This window comes from Pinus tabuliformis, chromosome 7 (assembly GCF_031772625.1).
Source record: "Pinus tabuliformis cultivar Carrire ecotype Pingquan chromosome 7, CPIR1, whole genome shotgun sequence".
In the NCBI taxonomy this organism is placed as follows: Eukaryota; Viridiplantae; Streptophyta; class Pinopsida; order Pinales; family Pinaceae; genus Pinus; species Pinus tabuliformis.
The window spans coordinates 274,196,372-274,218,557 of NC_142293.1; the positions used below are offsets into that span (position 1 = coordinate 274,196,372).

The 22,186-nt window shown below is 42.7% G+C and overlaps 1 pseudogene; it reads left to right on the forward strand.

Moving 5' to 3' along the window:
* LOC149246940 (uncharacterized) overlaps positions 1 to 22,186 on the forward strand; it is a 62,079-nt pseudogene that overhangs the window by 17,010 nt on the left and 22,883 nt on the right.

Below are 22,186 nucleotides of genomic sequence, written 5' to 3' on the forward strand. Positions count from 1 at the left end.
TTATGGACAGCGCACTTTATCAAAAGGATCCTGGAGGTATGTTGTTGAACTGTCTGACCGAAGATGAGTCTAAAGAGGTGATAAATGACTTCCACAAAGGAGACTGTGGGGGCCACTTGTACTTGAAGACCACGGCCAACAAAGTACAGAGAACGGGTTACTATTGGCCTACACTTTTTGTAGATATCTACAAGGCAATGATGATTTGTCACGAGTGCCAAGTTTTCCAAGATAAAAGAAAACTTCTTCCTTTGCCTCTACAACCTATATCAGTTCATGCACCTTTTCAGCAGTGGGGCCTAGATTTCATAGGCAAGATTAACCCATCATCATCCGCACAACACAAGTGGATATTGACAGCTACAGACTACTTTACTAAGTGGATCGAAGCGATTCCAACCAAGCAAGCAAGAAATTCAGTTATCGTTCAATTTTTAGAAACTAATATCTTGTCTCGTTTTGGTTGTCCTAATAAGATCATCACAGACAACACGGCAGCATTCAAGTCTAAAAAGATGACTAAGTTTTGTGACAAATATAACATCAATTTGGGACATTCTATAGCATATTATCCGCAAGGAAATGGTTTGGCAAAGTCCTCCAATAAATCCTTAATCAACGTCATCAAGAAAATGTTGGAGGCCAACAAAAAGAATTGGCACAAAAAGTTGATCAATGCATTGTGGTCAAATCGGGTGAGTAGTAAGAAATCCCGTGGACTTTCTCCTTTTCAAATAGCGTATGGAGTAGACATTATTTTCCCTTCATCATTAGTAGTCTCATTCATAAAATTGTCACAAGAAGCAGGAAGTGAAGAGAATGATATATAGCGTCAGATCAATCAAATGATTCACCTACAGTAGACACGAGATGAAGTATTTCAGAACACCTCTAAGCTCCATGATAGGATAAAGAAAATCTATGACCGGAAAACAAAGGAGGATGAATTCAAAATTGGAGATGTAGTGCTCTGTTGGGATGCTAGAAATGAGGACATTGGAGGCATTGGAATGCTCTCTAGGTGTTTCATATGTCTCGGAGACATTGGATTGTTTCTATATGCACTGAGATGTTGTTGCATGTGTTGGAGATTCTGCTATAAGTGTTGGAGGTGATTTGACTTGGTTTATGTTGGCTTGGTTTATGTCATATGTTTTGGAGTTGAGTTGTTTTCAATTCTGTTTGAGCATTTTCTCTAGTTTCCTTGCACATCTTGCATATTTCATTAGTAGAGTATTACCATGGTACATGTATTCTTGGTATTAACATTACCATGGTATTGGTATATGTGTGGAGTAGGTTTCCATGTGATATTGCCTTGGTGAATATAGTCTTGGAATTGACATAACCATGGTATTTTCCCATGGTATTTCTTTGGAGATTACCATGCTATAAAAGTTTGTGGTACTGGAATAACCATGGTATTTACCTGTGGTATTGACTTGGATTTTACCATAGTACAGGCCACTCCGTGGTATTGGCATAACCATGGTATTTATCGATGGTATTGACTTGGACATTACCATGGTATATGGGTCCATGGTATTGGAATAACCATGGTATTTACCTATGGTAATGACTTATATATTACCATGGCATAGGGGTCTGTGGTATTGGCATAACCATGATATTTACCCATGGTATTGACTTGGAGATTACCATGGTACAGGTGTCCATGGTATTTACCTGTGGTATTGATTTGGAGATTACCATGGTACAAGTGTCCTAGGTATTGACATAACCATGGTATTTGGTCGTGGTATTGGTTTGGAGATAATTGAAGATAATTTGGCCTATACTAAAAAAAAAGAAAAAAAGTATTGAGTTTATTTTCTTGGTGTGTTGAGTCAGTGTGAGCTTGGAGAAGAGTGTGCAAGTTGTGTGAGTTGTCTAGTGAAAAATTTTCTAAAGCGGCTTGCAGGTGTTGTAGCAGTGAGCTGAAGTATTTTTCAACCATCATATTTATGCAGTGAGTGAGGTGTTGAAGTGCAAATCAAAGAAGTGTTTGGTGAGATTGTGTGGTAGCTAGTGGAGTATTTTGGAGATTATCTTCACCAATTTTATTCTTCTTTTTTTATTGGAGCTTGTGATTCAGAATGATGGTGTTGTTGTGATGTTCATCTTGAATGAATTGTGAGTCCAGTGTGAAATATTCTGAAACGAGGCTCACATGGAGGAAGTGAAGGCATGGAGGCTTCAGATTATACAGTGACTTGGTGAATTCAATACAAGGAACATATTTCTCCATCCAATAGGAGTTAGATAGTCCAATGGAAGTTGGGCGAGGATTAGGTGTTTTGCATTACATCAAATGAGGATTATTGTAACAACCCTAGTGAAAATTCATGTAATAAAAGTTAAAAACAATAACCACGGTTGACGGGACACTTATTCCAAGTTGAATGTTGGAAAAGACATCCTAGGGGGTGTTTATTTGGTTGTTTATGGCTAAGGAAATTCGAAAAGGCAATGGCTAAGTCTTTGGAAAGGCAAAATGGAATTTTTGGCACAAATATTTATGAAAATAATGGAAATTAAGAGAAAATGAAGGTGAAAGGTCACAAGTTTCATGTGAGGAGGAAAATGAAGGAAAATAATGGGAAAATGAAGAAAATAGAGGTCTCATCCATAAAAAGGCTTTTGAGGATCATTTGATAACCTTTTGTCAGTTCAGTGTTGGAGCTCTTTCATTATTCTCTCTATTGTACGAATTTACAAGGTAAGTTCCTTAGATAGAACACCAATATTCTGGACGTGGTTAAAACCCTCAAAGAGGGAAATAGCCCACATTCTGAGCCAATGCAGCCACTTTAGGCAATTTATTAATGTAAAAGAAAGAAATTACCTAACAAATTACCCTCCATGCTCTTGAAATAGGGATCATGGACCAATCTAGTGTTAAGCCATAGATCAAGTGTCGGTAATACTGAGGAAAGAATGAACCGTCGGATCACTTCATGTCTAGAACATATCATGGCCGTCATATTGTAAGTTACAAAAAATGCATACTAAAGAAACACACTTTACCTAACTATACACTAGACCAAGTTATTCTTAATTATTTCCTATGTGTCGAAATATTCTAACATCCCCCCTTAAGAACAACTTGGGATAGGATTGAAGGATGTAAAAATATGACACAATAGGAGAAGGAAGGAGGCATTAGAGCCTATCCCCCCATAGTGACAACTTCCTGAACTCCAACTATAAATCGAAGTTCAATAAACTTCGCCTTTGTGAGGGATTTTGTAAAGATGTCTGCAACTTGATCATTGGCTGAACAATATTTCACTTCAATAACATGGTCATGAATGAGCTTTCTGATGAAGTTCATGTATAGTTCAATGTGTTTGTTGCGTTGATGTTTGACTGGATCTTTGCATAGTTAAATGGCACTTTGATTATCGCACCAAAGTGTAGTTGTATGTTGCTGCTGAAAACCAAACTCTGACAGGATCTGACGAAGCCACAAGGCTTCCTTACTAGCTTCAACAGCGCCACGATACTCTCCTTCTGCTAAAGAAAGAGAAATGGCACTTTTTTTCTTGCAAGCCTATGTAATAGGTCCAAAACCAAGAGTGAAGACATAACTTGCAGTAGACTTCTGATCATCAGGGTCACCAACCCAATTAGAATCAATTAAACCAACCAATAGAGGAGATGCCTATGCACTATAATGAATCCCAAACTGAACTATACCTTGCATTTATCAAAGTATTCTTTTAGCTACTTTTCAATGACTTACATGTGGGTTTTTCATAAACCGAGCAACAAGTCCAACAACAAAGGAAAGGTCGGGATGGTTATGGGTTAGATACAAAATTTTTCCAACAAGTTGATGGTATAAGGTAGCATCAACTTCATGGTAAGTACAAGTGACTGAAATTTTGGCTCCAGACTGAAAGGGAGAAGGGGTTGGCTTACAATATTCCATGTGAAAGTGGCGTAGAAGATCATAGGAATACTTGGACTGGGAAATGGAAATACCTTATTTGGATTGCAAGACTTGAAGACCAAAAAAATAATGCAAATGTCCTAATTTTGTCATTTGAAATTGTTTTTTAAGGCTGGAATTCACATGGTTTGTAAGGTTCAGATCACTACTAGTAAGCATAACATCATCAACATAAAGAAAAATAATGATAAGATCAAACTTACCCACTTTCTTGGTGTAGACAGTATTGTCAGAATGACATCTAGAAAAGCTAGTATCTAAAAGAAAGATATCCATTTTGGCATACCAACCCTGAGGGGCTTGCTTGATACCATAAAGGGATTTCTTAAGCTAACATACAAAGCTAGAGTCTATTTTTATAAATCTAGGAGGTTGTTCCATATAGATTTCTTCATGCAAGTCCCCATGCAAGAAGGCGGTTTTAACATTGATCTGATGGGCTTCCCATTTGAAAGAGGTAGCAAGGGAAAGAACAAGGCGGATATAGTTCATTTTGGCAATAGGAAAGAAGGTTTTAGTATATTCAATGCCTTCAACTTGTGAAAAACCCTTAGCAACAAGACGAGCTTTATGTTTATCAACTTTTCCATCTGATCCAAACTTGGTTCTGTAAACCCATTTGCATCTAACAAGTTTTCATCCCTTTGGAAGAGGAACAAGGTCCCATGTATCATTTTCCAATAATGAACAATATTCTTCATTCATAGCTGCACCCAAATCTGGATGGCCTGAAGCTTCTGCAAAGGTGTCAGGATCATAATTCGTTGAAGCTTGAGCCAGTAAAGAAGAGGCTCTATCGAACTGAGAACGTGTACATCATTGATCTGTAAGATCACCTGCAAGAGCACCTGTTGCATACCAAGTAGCACGGACCCATTTTGGAAGCTGAGGAGCTGAAGGAGGATCTTGAGAGGTGGGGGAGGATTTTTATCCTCGATGTCATCATCTGAAGAAGGAATATTTTCAGAAGTAGAATGGATAGAGAGAGGTGGCACATCTGCCGAACTAGGCTCGTAGATCGATATATTTTCAGCAAACTTTACATTTGTTCTAATGATAACATTTTTGGATTTAGGTTGTGTTATAGCGGCTACAATCACCCTCCAAAATTTTTCCTTAGCTTTGTTTTGGAGCCTCCCTGCCAACCATCCTTAGCAACATGTCTTGCACTATCAAGTACATAGGCTTCATTTGATTTTCAATGGCTTTCCAACCTGGGCATGTCAGTTTGCTTCACTCCTTTCACAAGCTGCCATTCAGGACTTAGACTATTTGCTGGCTGAGACACTCCCCTAGAAAATTGCACAATTCTGGAGGGGAACCAGCCTTCTTGCCAAAAATTACGCAAATCAGCTAGGCAGCCTGCTGGGCTCCAGAATTGCGCAGAATAGTTAGGTAGTCCTCCTTCATAAAACTGCGTAATCTGACCCAGCACTAGGCCTCAGCCCAAAAATTGCGCAATTCTGGGAGCCAATGACCTGCTCAGCCTAGAAATTATGTAATGCTTGATAAATAGCCAACTCTGCTCAGCCTAGGAACTGCGCAAATTTCAATCCCAAGCTTGCAGACCAATGCATATGCCTTCAAGGTTTATCAGTTCCCTCTGGGACCGAGCCAAACGGATTTGCATGCATGGGCTGCTTTTCCCGAAATAGAAAAAGGCAACATACAAAAGGCATCCCTAGATTTGAGGGATCTATTTTTAGCAGTTGTAGGTTACATTCATAGATCATTTTAGAAACGTCTCGCCAAGTGTCATTTTTTCCTAGATTTGCGGCATGTGCGTCAGAACCTCAATCTTATCAAAACTTATGAACCGAAGTTGTAGAGCTCATTCCTCACATCGATCTTACATCTCTGACATCCCACATCGCATCGATAAGTCTTCGGCACTTCGACACTTGTGTTTCGCTTTGTGTAAGTGTTGTCTGCTTGATTTCAATGAGCGCTTGTTGATGTTTTGATGTATGTTAACTTGTAGAAGCATTGTTTCAGTTTTCGTTCACATCTCATTGTTGTCGCATGCATGACACTGTTTTCACACCGACAGTCGGTGTTGCAGTGACACTCTTCACACACATGCATGTTTTACCATTTTTTGAATCCTTCACTTATTGTTTGCATGCATTATCATTCACTCTTTTTTACACTCAGTTTCACCATGCATTCAAACTTCTCATGTTTTCAGTCGCTCGTCAGTGGGTCTGGGCTACCTTAGCCCAGAAATTTCCCTTCCCAGCTACCATTGCGCATTTCTGGAACTGAAGGCTCTACTTTCCCTCGAGAAATTGCACAAGTTTGGCTTAGCACTAACCTCCAAGCTTTCATTGCACAATTCTCGGAGGCAGTGCCTTGCTAGCCCCAGAAACTGCGCAATGTAGTTTTCTGGTTTGCATGTCACTACTGACTGAAATTTCTCATTGCATAGTTTCATTCCTTAGTACACCAGGCTGGACTGTGCATTGTACAGTTTGAGTATTCAGTCAGCCTCCCGACAGCCCAGACTGTTCCTTGCGCAGTTTTGGTAGTCAGTCTCCTAGCCTCATGGTGAAAATTGCGCAATCTTCACAGACAGTCACACAGGTTTGTTGCATGTCAATCCTCGAGTTTGTTTTGGTTTTCAACTGACATATTACTTTCCATGAGTGTTTCTATGTCTCCAAGTTTCGTAGGTGTTCATCTGCCTCACAGTAGAATAGGTACAATGGCTTCTAGGAGAGCAAAGTCAAAGACACCATTGAGAGCGCAACTCGGGATGCAGTCGATCAAGTGTCTATGAACTTTCCTATCTATGAAGACATCAATTTTGTTCATGAACAGGGATATCAGGATGAAATGGCAGTAGCATCACAACGAGCAGTAGCATTAGCAGTAGCAGCAATAGGTAGCAGACCTGCGTGCAACAAATGCAAGAGAAAGGTTGTTGACAGCGCAGAGGCGGAGAAAAGTTGCAATTTCAAGCATATCCACTTGTGATGAAAGCAACTTTGGAGATTGAGGCTATGAGGTGATAGTGCGAAAAGAGGATCACGCGAAGGCAAAGAGATAAACAAAGAAGGTGTTGTAGGTGTTGAAGCAACAACTCAAGGAAGAACAGGATTTGCACAAACGAGAGAAGGAGTTTTAGCAGGAACAGGTACAACAGGAGGCACAACATGCGCAGCAACTGACACGGAATAGACGGGGTGAGCAGTGCCATCGATCACATGCAAGGTTGTTCAGGAGCATGAATGTCATTATGCGCATGCATATGATCCCACCTGTGGGCACACTCACTGAGGCAAAGACAAGAACGAAGTCGGACCGGAGCTGAACATGTATTTCGACAGGTTGATGTGCATAGTCACCAGCACACACATGAAGATCAACATAGACACTATGCATCAGTATGTTGCTCGTCCAACTCCACTCAAGACGATGATGCACATGTTGATATCAGATGATTTGGACAGAGGAGCCAAATCATTGTACCCAAATGCAATAGAGGCAAGAGTTCATTTCCAGAAAGATGTCACCACATAGTACACGGACTACCAAGCTTGGCATCAGTGCACCACCATCGACCATCATGAGGATGTCGAAGAGTTGGTCTTCCCATAATTGTTCGAGTCTTACTGATGTCTTTCATGCCTTTCTCAAGCCTATTATGTCTCACATGGGTACATGTGTAGATTGTATGTAACATATTGTAAGTTGAAAGTCCAAGTGTCGATAGTGGAGTGTAACAGTCATAGAGTAGTTGAAGAGTCATGAGGATAGGTGAACAATCACAAAGGGGAATGTCAAGGGTCACATCACCCTTTGTTGTTTATAGTACCTCATAACTCATTGTAGAGGCTTTTGGTCAGCCAAGCTTTCGATAGGAGTATCTTAGAGAAAGCTTGGAGAGTATTGTAATGATCCTTGGCTTCTCCATAGTGCGGAGCTAGTACATCTCTTTGGAGGAGCAGGCGGAAGTGATTATAACATTCTGTTATCGGGACTAATGGTTTGTCATGGTTATATTGTATGATTGGAACTTTCACTTATTAATATAACAGAGCCATCACGTTTCATGCATATGTTGTTGTTGTATTTTAGTTAACTTGGTTACTCTAATGATATATGTATATGTTTGCTTACGCATGTATGTATGGACTCTTTTTGTATATGTATGTATGAATCTTACTTAGATGTGTTGTTGGTTTAACTATCACTTTGGATTTTTTGTTCAACTTCCTTCCAGTTTGTGATGCATCTTTGCGCGTGTGTTCCCTTCCAAGCTGCGTGTTTACACAGGTTTCCAAGGGACGCACTCATTACACCTTCTGTGTGTTAGAACCATTCATGAACCTTCCTTGTCTTGCTGTGAATGTCACACCCTTGCTACCAACAAGGACAACTTTCTTACCTCTGCATGCAACAATGGTCAAGGTGATACCATACGACCCACTGTTGGGATTCCTACACCAAATGGTCTGAGGTCTAGTTGGGACTTCTTACCAAGGAGATCCCCTGGCATGTTGGTGAGTTCAGCACTGTCAACATTTTTGGCACTAGAAGGAGGGCCAGATTACAAGATGTGTCCTCTCATCCTGTTTTGAATCTTCGTACATCTATCATGGATATTATTAGACTTGTCCCTCCGTGATGTTTTTCGCATTCTGAACCTCTCGACATCACAATGGAGTTTTGTGATCTCTTGTCCGATTTCACGTATGATGGTGAAGGCGAAGTAGCATGGCTTGAGTACTTAGAAGACTTCTATGCATTCCTTGCAGACGGGCTCTATGTAGAAGAGGCCAACATGCTGCTTGCATACACACTTTGAATCCCCACAACGGTGGTGTTGGAGTCTGCCACCCAGCAGCGTGCACTCACTTGAGCAGTTCTGTGATCTCACTGAATCTACTTTCCATCATTTTGATCTAGAACCTCTTGACAAAAAACTATTAAAACAATGGAATACTCCTCAACAATCGCTTCAAGATTTTTGGGAGCGCTTCTGTGTATTGCAGTTTCAAGCTCCAAAAAATCAGATGAAATTCTATTATCTCATGGACATATTTGAATATTGTCCTACCAAATCTGTCAATCTCAAGAAGAATTTCAAGCTCAAGCCCCAATCAACACACTTCAGTGATGGAGCTGCGCAATCATATACGAACACGCTCGTTGTCACAAGTGATTTTCCATCGCCCCCTCATCAAACAGCTCCACAACCACAGAGTGATGTGGGAGAACATGCACACACATCCGTTCAACTGTCACATCCTCCCAACATCACTTCTCTCAATTTTTGTGCAGACTTGGTTGCAAAGCCCATGGGTTGTCACATGCATGTCTTACCTCAACCTATGTCTTCGTGTTCTGTTGATCCTCTGGATTACACTGTCTTATGTTCTTTCATTCCAGACTCTACACCGGTTGTGAATGAGGATCAAGCTATCGATAGAGTTGGTGTTGCCCAACCAACCTGCGTTGTCATTCATGAAGAGTATGACTAAGAGCCTAAACATCAACCTACATCGAAGGATGATTCCCTTCTGTCTGTGCCTCCTCCGTTTTTTCCTGACATCTTTGGTGGTTCTGCTATACCTGATTTTGCATGTGTATCTCCATCTATGGATGCTCCCATTGTTGATCATTCGCAGAACACACCGGATGTAAGTCCATCATCCGACAACGGAGAGGATAAATAATTCTTGAAAATCCACTTAATTCTTCATCTGCTTTTTCCATAAATGCAGAGGGTGAACATTCTTGCTTCTCATCTACCCCTCTGTGTGATTCATCAAATCATGAGGATGCCGACAAACATCCTGAATTTTTTGATCTTGGTTGTCGTGATCTCACTGCTTCTTCATCTGATCATGATGTTGATTCAATCGTTGTTAATCTATCTAAGTGATCCGGATTTAAACAGGAACGCAACAAATTACAGAGATAACCATATACACAAAGATGCAGCGGAAATAATACTTCATTTCATTAATGGAAAATACTGAAATATGCTTACAAACAGAAATGGCAATAAACTAGCTAGGGCGATGGTAGCTTATCTCTGAGAAGAGATGTGATGGCTACATGCCTCTGAACTGTGTTACAATGAGGCTCGAAGGCCTATTTATTGTTGAGAAACAATGGACAACCCTTAACATTCCAAAACCTAACCCTAGGAGATGAAACGCCAAACTGTGGGCCCCGTTTGGGTAAATTGGTACATCAACTTCCCGGGGTCGTAACTTTGGCATACGATCTCTGTTTGACGCGTACAATAGCTCGTTAGAAAGATCTATCCGAGCACTACCACTTTGGGAAGGGCAACATCGGTCCATGGACCCATGTTGCCCCCAGATTTCCCAAAAAACGTCGTTTAGGGCCTCAAAACGGCTCCGGAAGTTCAGGACCCGAAAAACTGCTAAAAATAGTAAGTTGTGCTACAATTAAGGAAACTGAAAATGCTGAGAAAGACAATGGTGGGGGTCCAGGTGGACTTGGCAGGTGGCCACCAATATCCACCTGGATCATTCCTCCCCCCTTAGGAAGCAATGGTCCCCATTGCGTTGAGCTCCTCCATGAGATGAGGAAACTTCTGCTGAACTTGTTCCCTGGTGAGCCACTTGCCCTGCTGAAGGAGTTGGCCCGCTTTGACAACTCGATACAGTTGGATATTCTGTTGGCGAGTGTTCTTGATCTGTGTGTCCATGATCCGATCAGTTGCAGCTTGTTCCATGCAATCTGGATTTAATTCTGTGGGTTTGAGCTGTTCTGCAATGTCGGATGTGTCTAACAATGGTGGAAAGTATGGCCGAAGGCGGTCCACATTAAATACTGGGTGCAGGCCAAGGAATGGGGGAATGCTGAGCTCAAATGCATTGTCTCCCATAGCCTTAGTAATGGTGTAAGGACCATATCGGAGTGGTCTCAATTTTCGATAGGCTCCAGTAAGGCGTTCCTTTTGCAAATGCAACCAGACTTTGTCGCCCACCTGAAACTTGTGTGGCACCCGATGTTGATCATGTCGCTGCTTGTACTTGGCATTTGATTTCTCAAGAATGTCATGGACCTGCTGGCGAATATGTTGGATTCGCTCAATGAAGCTGGTGGCCTTATCTGTTTCGGACTGGACATGAGCTGAATTCATGTGAGTAGCTGCAAGTGGCATGGCCACATCAATGGGGCATAGTGGCTGGAATCCCAAACCCACCTGAAAAGGGCTATGGCCAGTGGAGCTGTGAAGAGCTCGGTTGTAGCTGTGCTGAACGTAGGGGAGGCTCTCGTCCCATGTGCGTGGATGCTTTGAGTTATACATGCGCAGAATGTGCACAATCATCCTATTGACAACCTCGTCTGGCCATCAGTTTGAGGATGGAAGGCTGTGGACTTCGTGAGTTTGGTGTCCAGCATTGACCAGAGACTGGACCAAAAGGTGCTGAGGAACCGACTGTCCCGATCTGAGATGATAGACTGTGGGATCCCAAAGTGCACCCACACTCGTTCAAAGAAGAGTTTAGCAGTGGCTTCTGCTGTGATATTCTTCTTGCAGGCCATCATAATGGCCATCTTTGAGAACCTGTCGACGACCACAAAAACACAGTCATTTCCATGCTTAGTGGAAGGAAGGCCTGACATGTAATCCATGGAGATGGATTCCCAAGGTCGACTAGGGGTAGGCAACGGGGTATAGAGGCCTTGCTTCTTAATGGTCGGTTTGGCAATGGCACATGCAGTACATGATCGGATGTACTTCCCAACATCCTGTCGAAGATTCGGCCAATAGAAATAGTTTTGCAGTACTGCCACTGTTTTCTCGACCCCGAAATGCCCAGCAGCCCGACTGTAGTGTGCTTCCCAAATCATCTTGGCACGCTCGCTTGAAGGAACACAGAGGTGACCGAGGTGGCATAATAGGGCATCCTGGAGGTGAAAATCTGCAACTTGCCGACCCTCCAAGAGTGTCTGGTATGTGTGGCCGAATTCTGGGTCGCTTTTGTAGAGAAGTGGCCAATCAGAAGTCTCGTGCCCGCAAGAGTTGAGCACGGTGGTTAGCGCCATGATCGGTGGTCGACTGAGGCAATCTGCAACATTATTGGTGCTGCCCTTTTTATACTTGATATTCAAGTGAAACTGTTGCAGGTATGTAGACCACTTCTGATGGCGATCATTCTGCAATTTCCCTTGGGTCTGTATGAACTGCAGAGGTCGGTGGTCTGTGTGGATGACCGTTTCCTTCCCCAAAATGTAATGCTTCCATTGTCGACAGGCCTGTACAATGGAATACATCTCTTTATCATAAGTGGGGTACTTCCGGACTGTGTCTGAAAGTGTTTCACTGTGATATGCCACTGGATGTCCATGTTGAGTAAGGACTGCCCCAACAGCATAGTCAGAGGCATCTGTCTCGACCTCAAATGGTTGTTGTAAATCTGGTAACGCGAGCACTGGTGCCGTGCAGAGGCGATCCTTCAACTCCCTGAATGACTTCTGTTGAGATTCAGACCAAAAGAATTTTGCTTTCGCCCCGCCCTTGGTGACTTGACTCAAGGGCCAAGAAATATGAGAAAATCCCAACACAAACCTGCGGTAGAAGTTGGCAAGACCTAGAAAGCTGCGGAGCTCTGTTAGAGTGGTTGGAGAGGGCCAATCCCGAATGACTTGGACCTTGGCTGGATCGACATGCACCCCCTGTTCATCAATGATGTATCCCAGATACTGAACCTCGGTCATGCCAAAAGTGCATTTCTCCAAATTGGCACATAGCTTGTGTTGCCGCAGTGTTTGGAGAACCTGTCGGATGTGGTGGAGGTGCTCTTCCCAACTCTGGCTGAAGATCAGAATGTCATCCAAGTATACTACTACAAAGGAGTTGGTGAATGGCCGCAAGATGTCATCCATTAGCCTCATAAAGGTTGCAGGAGCATTCGTCAATCCGAAAGGCATGACCAACCATTCGAAGAGGCCCTCCTTGGATTTGAAGGCAGTCTTCCACACATCTGAGGGTTCAATTGGTACCTGGTGATATCCTGACTTCAGATCGATCTTGCTGAAATATTTCGCCCCCTTAGTTGGTCTAGGAGGTCATCAATCCGCGGGATCGGGTACCTATTACGGACAGTGATCTTGTTCAGTGCCCGATAGTCAATACAGAGTCTCCACGTCCCATCCTTCTTCTGTACCAACACTATCGGGCTCCCACAGGGCGAAGAACTCGGACGGATGTGACCTTTCTGCAGGAGCTCCTGAATCTGTCTCTTGATTTCATTGTTCTCCAGAACGGAGCGCCGATAAATTGGTCCATTGGGTAGCGGCGCACCTGGGGTCAGATCGATGGAGTGCTTGACTTGACAGTGCAGAGGAACCCCTGCCGGGGAGGTGAAAATGTCTTCGTACTCCTCCACAATCTTATCCATCTGTAGCTGCCGTGCAGAGGAACCCCGTTTGGAGGCCGTGGCCACTGTCTTCTTCTTCCCTTGAGGGCGTATCATCAGGAAAACAAATTTCCTGGTTTTGGAAATGATCTTACTGCATTGTTTTGCAGTAATCAAAGAGATGGCGGCAGGTGGTGCTACCTCTGGTATCCTGAACAACTTATTTCCCAATGTAATAATAACAGCACGGGGCCTTGATTCATACACAGCATGTCGCTTCCACAAGTATGGTTGTCCTAGTAATACATCACAAACTTCAAGGGGAGCAATGTCACACAATACCTCATCCGTGAAGGGCTTGATGTTGTATGGAAGGCGACACTGCTGGCTCACGCGAAGATCTCGCCCTTGGTGAAGCCACCCAATGGTGTATGGTTGTGGATGTGCTGTGGTCGGTAAGCCCAACCGCTTCACAACCTCTGCCGAAATGAGGTTCTTTTGACTCCCGCTATCAACAATGAACTGTATCGGGGAGCCCTTTACCCACATCTGGGAGTGGAAGAGACGCTCCTCCTCCTCTGGATCTTCGGGTTCATTTTTCTGGATCTTTGCGGTAGCAACAGTGGCGCTGGGATCCGCATCAATGATATGCTTCCCTTTTTCATACCCCTTATCGGGTTCTGACTCAGAGTCGGAACATGCATCTGATTCTGAAACCTTTAGCTCAGCCACCAGTGACTGCTTGGCCCGACACTCACTTGTGTTGTGAGTGGAGCTCTTATGGAACTCGCACCATTTTCCAGTGTCCTTTCTCGGCTTCGCGGCGTTGCTCTTTGCTTGCAGCTTCGGCTGGTTGTCTTGGGCTGTCCCGCCTTGGCTTTGTCCTTTGTTCTGTGGTTTAGGGGCACCTTTCCCCTGCTTTGGATTCGCAGATCCAAAGTCTCGCTTCTTTTGTTTAAACTTCTGCTCGACCTTGACGGCATACCGGTATGCTGCGCCGAGCGAGGGGATGTTTAAGAACTGTATTTCTTCCTGGATGTACTTGTGCAGGCAGCCACGGTATTTGAGTATCAAATGTTGCTCCGAATCCTTGATACCCAACTTTGTGCGAAGGGTATGGAAAAGATTGGTGAACTCCGGCACGTCTTGGTCCCTTCCCTGCCGCAGCGTGGTCCACTTTATGTATTCATCCTCATAGCTTCCGACAGGGTAGTACTGCTCCTTGATGGCATCCCGGAACGAATCCCAGGTGGGTGCGGCTGAAAACAGTGAGCCAGTACTTTCATCCTTCTGCTCGCAGTAGGTTTCCCACCAGTCCTTGACGTGGGGGGCTGCTTTGAGAAGAGCAAAAACAATCTTTTCCCGACTCGAAAATTCATGAACAGAAAAATAACCCTCTAGCAGATTTAACCATTTATCTACGGCATCGGCGTCTATCTGACCCTCGAATATGGGGATTTCAAAATTAACTTGTACCTTAAAGGGTGTGGTGTTTCCAGAGGAGCTACTGGAAGCCGATGCGCCGCTTCTGGGTAGCCGCTGAAGGATCTGCGCAAAGCTGTCCATCATCGCGTTCCGTTGTCGCTCGAGCGCTTCTTCGAGCAAGATTTTGATGGGATCTCCTGCCCCCTCGTCTTTCTTCTCGTCCGCCATGGGAGGCCGTCGGGATTTGCGAGGCTGGTCTTGCAAAGGTTCAACCAGTTCAAGCCCTAACTCCTTATATCCCGACCTTGTTGGGGACATGCAAAGAAAAACAGAGAAAAAGCAGACCGCTCTGATACCACTGATCCGGATTTAAACAGGAACGCAACAAATTACAGAGATAACCATATACACAAAGATGCAGCGGAAATAATACTTCATTTCATTAATGGAAAATACTGAAATATGTTTACAAACAGAAATGGCAATAAACTAGCTAGGGCGATGGTAGCTTATCTCTGAGAAGAGATGTGATGGCTACATGCCTCTGAACTGTGTTACAATGAGGCTCGAAGGCCTATTTATTGTTGAGAAACAATGGACAACCCTTAACATTCCAAAACCTAACCCTAGGAGATGAAACGCCAAACTGTGGGCCCCGTTTGGGTAAATTGGTACATCAACTTCCCGGGGTCGTAACTTTGGCATACGATCTCTGTTTGACGCGTACAATAGCTCGTTAGAAAGATCTATCCGAGCACTACCACTTTGGGAAGGGCAACATCGGTCCATGGACCCATGTTGCCCCCAGATTTCCCAAAAAACGTCGTTTAGGGCCTCAAAACGGCTCCGGAAGTTTAGGACCCGAAAAACTGCTAAAAATAGTAAGTTGTGCTACAATTAAGGAAACTGAAAATGCTGAGAAAGACAATGGTGGGGGTCCAGGTGGACTTGGCAGGTGGCCACCAATATCCACCTGGATCACTAAGACATTGGTCTATGATGATCTATCTGTCGACGAAGTCGAAATCCCACAAACTGTCAAGGCACTTCAGCTCGAGCTGATGGTTATGTCAGGCCCTCACTATCGTGAGGTTGGTTTCACTTTTGATCAGGAAATCGTTAAAACACCCGAGGCTCCTCATCACGCATATGTTTGCATTGAAGATCAATATCACACATACATTATGCTTCCTCCACTCGAACTACATGATCCCATCATTAATTCATTGGAGGAACCTTACATAGCAAGCACACATGCACGACACAAGTTGTCTTTGTTTCTTTCATTTGCTTGCATGTCACAGTCAAGAGTATGCATATGCTTAACATCTGCACGCAGTGTCGCACAGCATCATGGTAAGTCGATGGATTTCATGCCATGCATTTGCACTCACTTATGTTATGTGGACACATTTAAACTCGGAGTGTGTTTGTCTTTATTGGTATATCTTTCATGTTTGCTAGTTCGCACAGCTATGTTGTTCGCGAACCATACCTTCACCAACATGGGTCGACCAATGCACCGGTGGTTGCATTGGAAGTATCACTTCATGTGAGCAGGCCCACGCATCATTAGCTTAGGAGTAAGAGTGGTGTTTTCTTTTGGTTTGTTTTCTTACATGCATGTTTGCTTCTTACTTTGCATGTTTGTTTTCTTGCCTACTTGTTTGCTTTCTCGCTTTGCTTATGCATTTACTTCTGCTTTTGCTTTTCTTTGTTGTTTGTTCTCTTGTTTACATTCATAGGACAGTTTCGCATGAAACCATGCATGACCCTTGAAACGAGCTAGGTAAAGTACAAGAGGACTTGTGCAGTCATCAATACTTGGTTATCTCTCGTCCTGCCTTTGTATGAAGAACTTGTTGTCCTTAATCCATGATACATCAATGGAAAATACGTGTTGTTCGAAGTGAAGCTCGGTGAAAACACAATGCTTTCGCACTAACTAGTATCACCTACTCTAGTCAGTTGTTTTTGGGTTAATCCTTGTGAGCTCAGTCAAGTAGAGTAAGGTGAGGGGGAAAACTTTAACAAGCACGTCAGAGGTATATATACAAACTACTTCTCTGAAGGAACAACCTATTCTGCTCTCAACAAGTCGCGATCCCTCTTCCACCTCTGAAATGAATAAGTGTTATGCACAGTAATGAAAATGTGAAAAAATTAAAAAAAAATGAATAAGGCAAAAGAAGAGAAAGGCTTCCTGCGCAGAGAGGTGATGCAAGTAACTCCGTCAGGGTACTAACCATGCTCGCTAGTAGCGGAACGATGCTTGTGTTCCTGCGTGACTTTCTTGGGGTACTGTCCATGCCTATTGGCAGCGGAGCAACACCAGATATGGAACTAAAACTCTAACGACCATATGGCTTGTGCACCAATATACCCCTCATCCCCAATCGAAACAACTATGTTGGCTTGGCTTGGAATGTGTGCCAACCGACCAAGAGCTTGGCAGATGCTACATCTTACAATCAAGAAAGTATGGAAACCAAGACGAACAGAGAACTAAACAATACTTCTGGAGGTGTTAGACTTGCTTTTCACGAACAAGGTCCATTCAGAGAGCTAGAGTTCTACCAGTGTGATTCCAACTGTTGTAGCGGCTACAACCACCCTCCAAAATTTTTCCTTAGCTTCATTTTGGAGCCTCCCTACCAACCATCCTTAGCAGCATGTCTTGCATTTTCAAGTACATAGGCTTCATTTTGTTTTCAGTGGCTTGCCAGCCTGGGCATTTCAGTTTGCTTCACTCTCTTCACAGGTTTCCATTCCGTACTTAGACTATTTGTGTTGATTAGTGGTTGTCATTGATGTCAACCCAAGAAACACCAAGGGCTACCCCGATATTGCAAGGGAATTTTTAATTGAAGAATCATACTATTTTGCATCAAATATCTTCTCGATGGATTCTACTCATCGATATGTTTCTGCTGATATATGGTATACCTCCCAGTTCTTCATGGTTTGAGAGTTATATGTGTTTGAAGTTAGTAAGCCCAGTTAGTAGGCTAAAACCTTATGGGGTTGTGGCATGGCACTCATAATTGGTTGTGGTAATTGAATAGTCAATAATTAATAATATTTTTTTGCTCCTAAAATCCCTCCAACGTTCACTTGTTGAGGACCCTCTCAACTCAAAACATTCATATAAATAATGACCCTCATATCCTCCTCTTGTAGGGATTTTGTGGCTTCAAACATGTCATTGTGGGAGTTTCGCTATAACTATTTTTCGGTGAAGCTTCAGAAGCTGAAATTAAAACCCATTTGAGCTGAAATCTTGATGAACCTTGTGACCAAATTGCAGATCTTTTTTCTCTATATGGTCGGAGATATGATCTGAGGAAGTTAGGTTTTTCGTAGAATGACATTGGGAAAACCGTCATAACTTTCTCTCTGAGAATTTGGATTCAAATTTTGTAAATATTCATAGAAATATTATTGACTGTAGTTTGTTGAGTATCTTTTTCAAGACCTAAGTTCACAATCGTGACACATGGCACTTCGTACAAGTTCTCTCTACTGAACCAGTGTATAATCAGGTCATCGTGGGGGATTTGGAATAACTCTTTCTTGAAGAATCCAATCTTGATCAAGACTATGGGGTTAGAAATATCACTCATAGGGCTACCAAAGGATGAAATTTCAGACCCTGGAGATCCTAAATTACATAGATACAACAAATTAAATATCACACTGCTAGAAGGCAAGAAAAAACATGCATTCAAGGATCACTGTAGTAAGGACCACACATCAACAGTCAAGGGTAAGTCTCCTATAGCAAGGTATGTATGATTAGTGCTTACATTTGAATTTTGAGTATCATCTCTGACATATGTTTTTGCAGGACAACGTAAATATATACAATGTCTCAGTTATATCTCTATGTCTCTATATGTCACAATTAGTTTTTTGGGTGTCCTATTCTTGATACTACACATTTTATGCTACTATTCTTGATGCTACACCAAGTTTGCTAAATCTATATGATGTTGTAAGTGCATGTTACCCGTCTTGTCATAGTTGATGGAATGGTCTCTATTGTTGTACTTAGAACTTGGTCCATCACTAGTCTAGGGTTTGTCATCAGTTTTTATTGTATATATCTTTAGGTCAGTTTTGGATATAGTCTTGCATAGAGTCCAGGCCTATATCAAGAGTGGGAGTCTTTTTCTACTATTGCAACAAGTCAACAACAAAAGTGACAAGCACACTTCAGGTACGCATTGTAATTTTAATTTGTATTTATTCATTATTATCCACTTACATGTGTTTTGCAGACAGAGGTAAGTTGAATGGTAATTTGTTTTGTTTTGGGATTGGTTTCAGCAGGATAATTTTGCATGCAGGTAGAAGAAGATTCAAGTACAACTTCAAGCAAGAATTCAAGATCTGAATTATCAAATCAAAGGAGGCATTGCAGCGGGACATCCTTTGAAGACATGACAACCATATTCATACTGTGAAGAAGTATCAAGGCCAAGAGTCAACAGGGCATCCTCTGAAGACATGACAGCCATTTGCATATTGTGAAGAAGTGTCAAGGCCAAGAGTCATCATTGTAAAGTTATAAAAGATTCATTTGCAAAAGTGTCATCATTGGAAGAGTCATTATTGTAAAAGGGTCAATCTGCCTAGAGTCGAATAGGAGTCTTTGTTGGGATGATGTCATGGTTGGGTTGCAGGTCATAGTGTGATTGGGTGTTTGGTCAAAATCATTGTAAATCATATTGTATCATGGATCGTTGTCCCTAGTACGGGATTCCATACTCTTGTCTCATTTCAGTCATGATAGGGTGGCAGGAAGGTGCTAGGCTGGTGCATGAAGTCGCCTACAAGTTGGAGCCTGTGAACACTTCATGGTGGTAGGTTGGTCTAGGGTGTTGGGGCATCCATTCAGCTGATTATTAAAGAAACTAGAGTGTTGGGGCATCCTTCCAGTGGGAGCTGGAGAAGAATTTTTTTCTATAATTCTAGGAAGTTGTTGCTTTCATTTCAGTTGGGGCTGAAGACTAAAGAATTTATTAGAAAATCATTCGGTGGTTTTTGACCCGGGGGGGTTTTCCACCTAAAATTCTTGTGCCTGGTGTGTTATTTTATTTATTGTTATTACTACATAAACATTAATAATAATAGAAGATTAACTAATTCTCTAAAAAGATTTAAAAGTGATAATTGCTAAGAAATATTGATTCACCCCCCCCCCTTCTGTATTTCCAACAATTTGTTGGCTGAGACACTCCCCCAGAAAATTGTGCAATTATGTAGGGGAACCACCCTTCCCTCCAAAAATTATGCAAATCAGTTGGGCAGCCTATTGGGCTCTAGGATTCCGCAGAACAGTGAGGCAGTCCTCCTTCAGAAAACTGTGCAATCTGAACCAGCACTGGGCCTCAGCCCAGAAATTGCACAATTCTGGGAGCCAGTGACCTGCTCCGCCCAAAAATTGTGCAATGCCTTATAAACAGCCAGCTTTGCTCAGCTCTGAAACTACCAAATTTCAATCCCAGGCTCATAGACCAATGCATATGCTTTCAGGGTTAACTAATTCCCTCCGGCACCGAGCCAAACTGATTTGCATGCATGGGATTCTTTTCCCGAAATAGCAAAAGGCAGTATGCAAAAGACATCCCTAGATTTGAGGGATCTATCTTTAGCAGCTGGATCTTACATGCATAGATCATTTTAGAAACCTCTCATCAAGTATCATTTTTTCCTAGATTTGTGGCATGCGCGTCAAAACCTTGACCTTATCAAAACTTATGAACCAAATGTTGTAGAGCTCATTCCTGACATTGATCTTACAACTCTGACATCCCACATCGCATCCCGGAGTCTTCAGAAATTTAAGCTTAGTTGTCTCAGGGTGAGTCTGCTTCTCATGTCTTGTGTTGTGTTTATGTCACTTTTTATGTTTCACTTTGTGTAAGTGTTGTCTGCTTGATTTTAACGAGCGCTTGTTGTCATTTTGATGTATGTTAGCTTGTAGAAGCACCGTTTCAGTTTTCATTTGCATCTCACTGTTGTCGCATGCATGACACTGTTTTCGCACCAAGACAACCATGGCCGCTGATTAATCACCATGTGAAGTTCCATCTACATCAAAACCCAAAAGATCTTTGTTTCCTTAACACGTTTTGGGTCTTTTGTGGCCCATAATGAGGAAAACCATGCTGCCTCGGGAAATTCTTCTTTGTGTGGAGGAAACTAGTTATCCTCTAGTAACTTCCACGTAACCAAAACGATCGACAACATAAGCCATGCATAATGAAATATCCTGCTCTCCTCCTTGGCCTCTCGGCAGTTCGTGAGGAACTCCTAACAGAGATACTTGGCTGAGGTGTATCATACACCCTCTACACACTGAGCTGCGAGTGAAATGACCAGTGCCAGAACTTCATCTGCGTGGCATTTTCTCATTAACTTTCCAGCTAGAATCTGGGAAACCAACTCTACCTTCGGGTCTGAGATGGATGTGATAGAGTATCCTCACAAATTTTTTATTAGACCAAATTTCTTCTTCATCTTATCTACCAACTCTTTTTCTCCCATTTTCCTCCAAATTCTTTGGTAGGGTTTGCCCCTTTGTAAGGAAACCTTGTTATCATGTGGACCAACATGTTTGTGATGGGTATAAGCTAACCTAGCCATAGGTACCCATCATGCACCAGCACGAGGAGTTGGCACACACATATTGTGTTAACGCTGGAGCGGTGATAATGCGGTACTAACAGTAGATTCAACAACCCTGACTACTCAACACCACAAACCCACTTCATGGGCTCCAACATTGTAACCCCTGTGTCATCACAGTAAATTTTCTGCATATACTTATGGGTTTCCAATTGTGGAAACTTTGCATGGTCCACGACGTCCCAATCCTCCATCTTAAGAAACGGAATGTGCGCTAGTCTAGGACCTTCGAATGCGACCTTCGCAGCAAAGGTGTCGAAACTACAAATTTCCCTAAATCGGGATCCTTCATTACTTTAGCTTTTCCCTTCCGCGGAGGGATATACTTAGGAAACCTTGTTATGGGTTCCACCCCTTCGACATCGACATCCTCGATACCTTGGAATTCTTCCTCTTCTTCTAAATCCACTACTTTTTCTGGCTGCTTGTCCTTTTTCTGCTTTGGCTGTGGCTCTATATGCTTCCTCGGTGACATACGCACTAGCATCGAATTCTTTTGTTTTTCTTTCGTGGCTAGTTTCTTTTCTTTCATAGCGGGCTACTTTTCTTTTGTCACAGTTTTTTTCGGCCAAGGTGACCTCGTCAACGTGGGCACGGCAAGCATAGTCTCCATACTAGATACTTCGGGACCTGGCACGTCGGGCACAACTGCTTCTAAACTAAGGGCTTTGGCGGGGTTAGTGTCAGTCATTCTTTCAATGAATATCTCTCGAGCTTCTGCAAAACAATTCGCAAATGAGGGATGCGTCACAAATATCTCTGT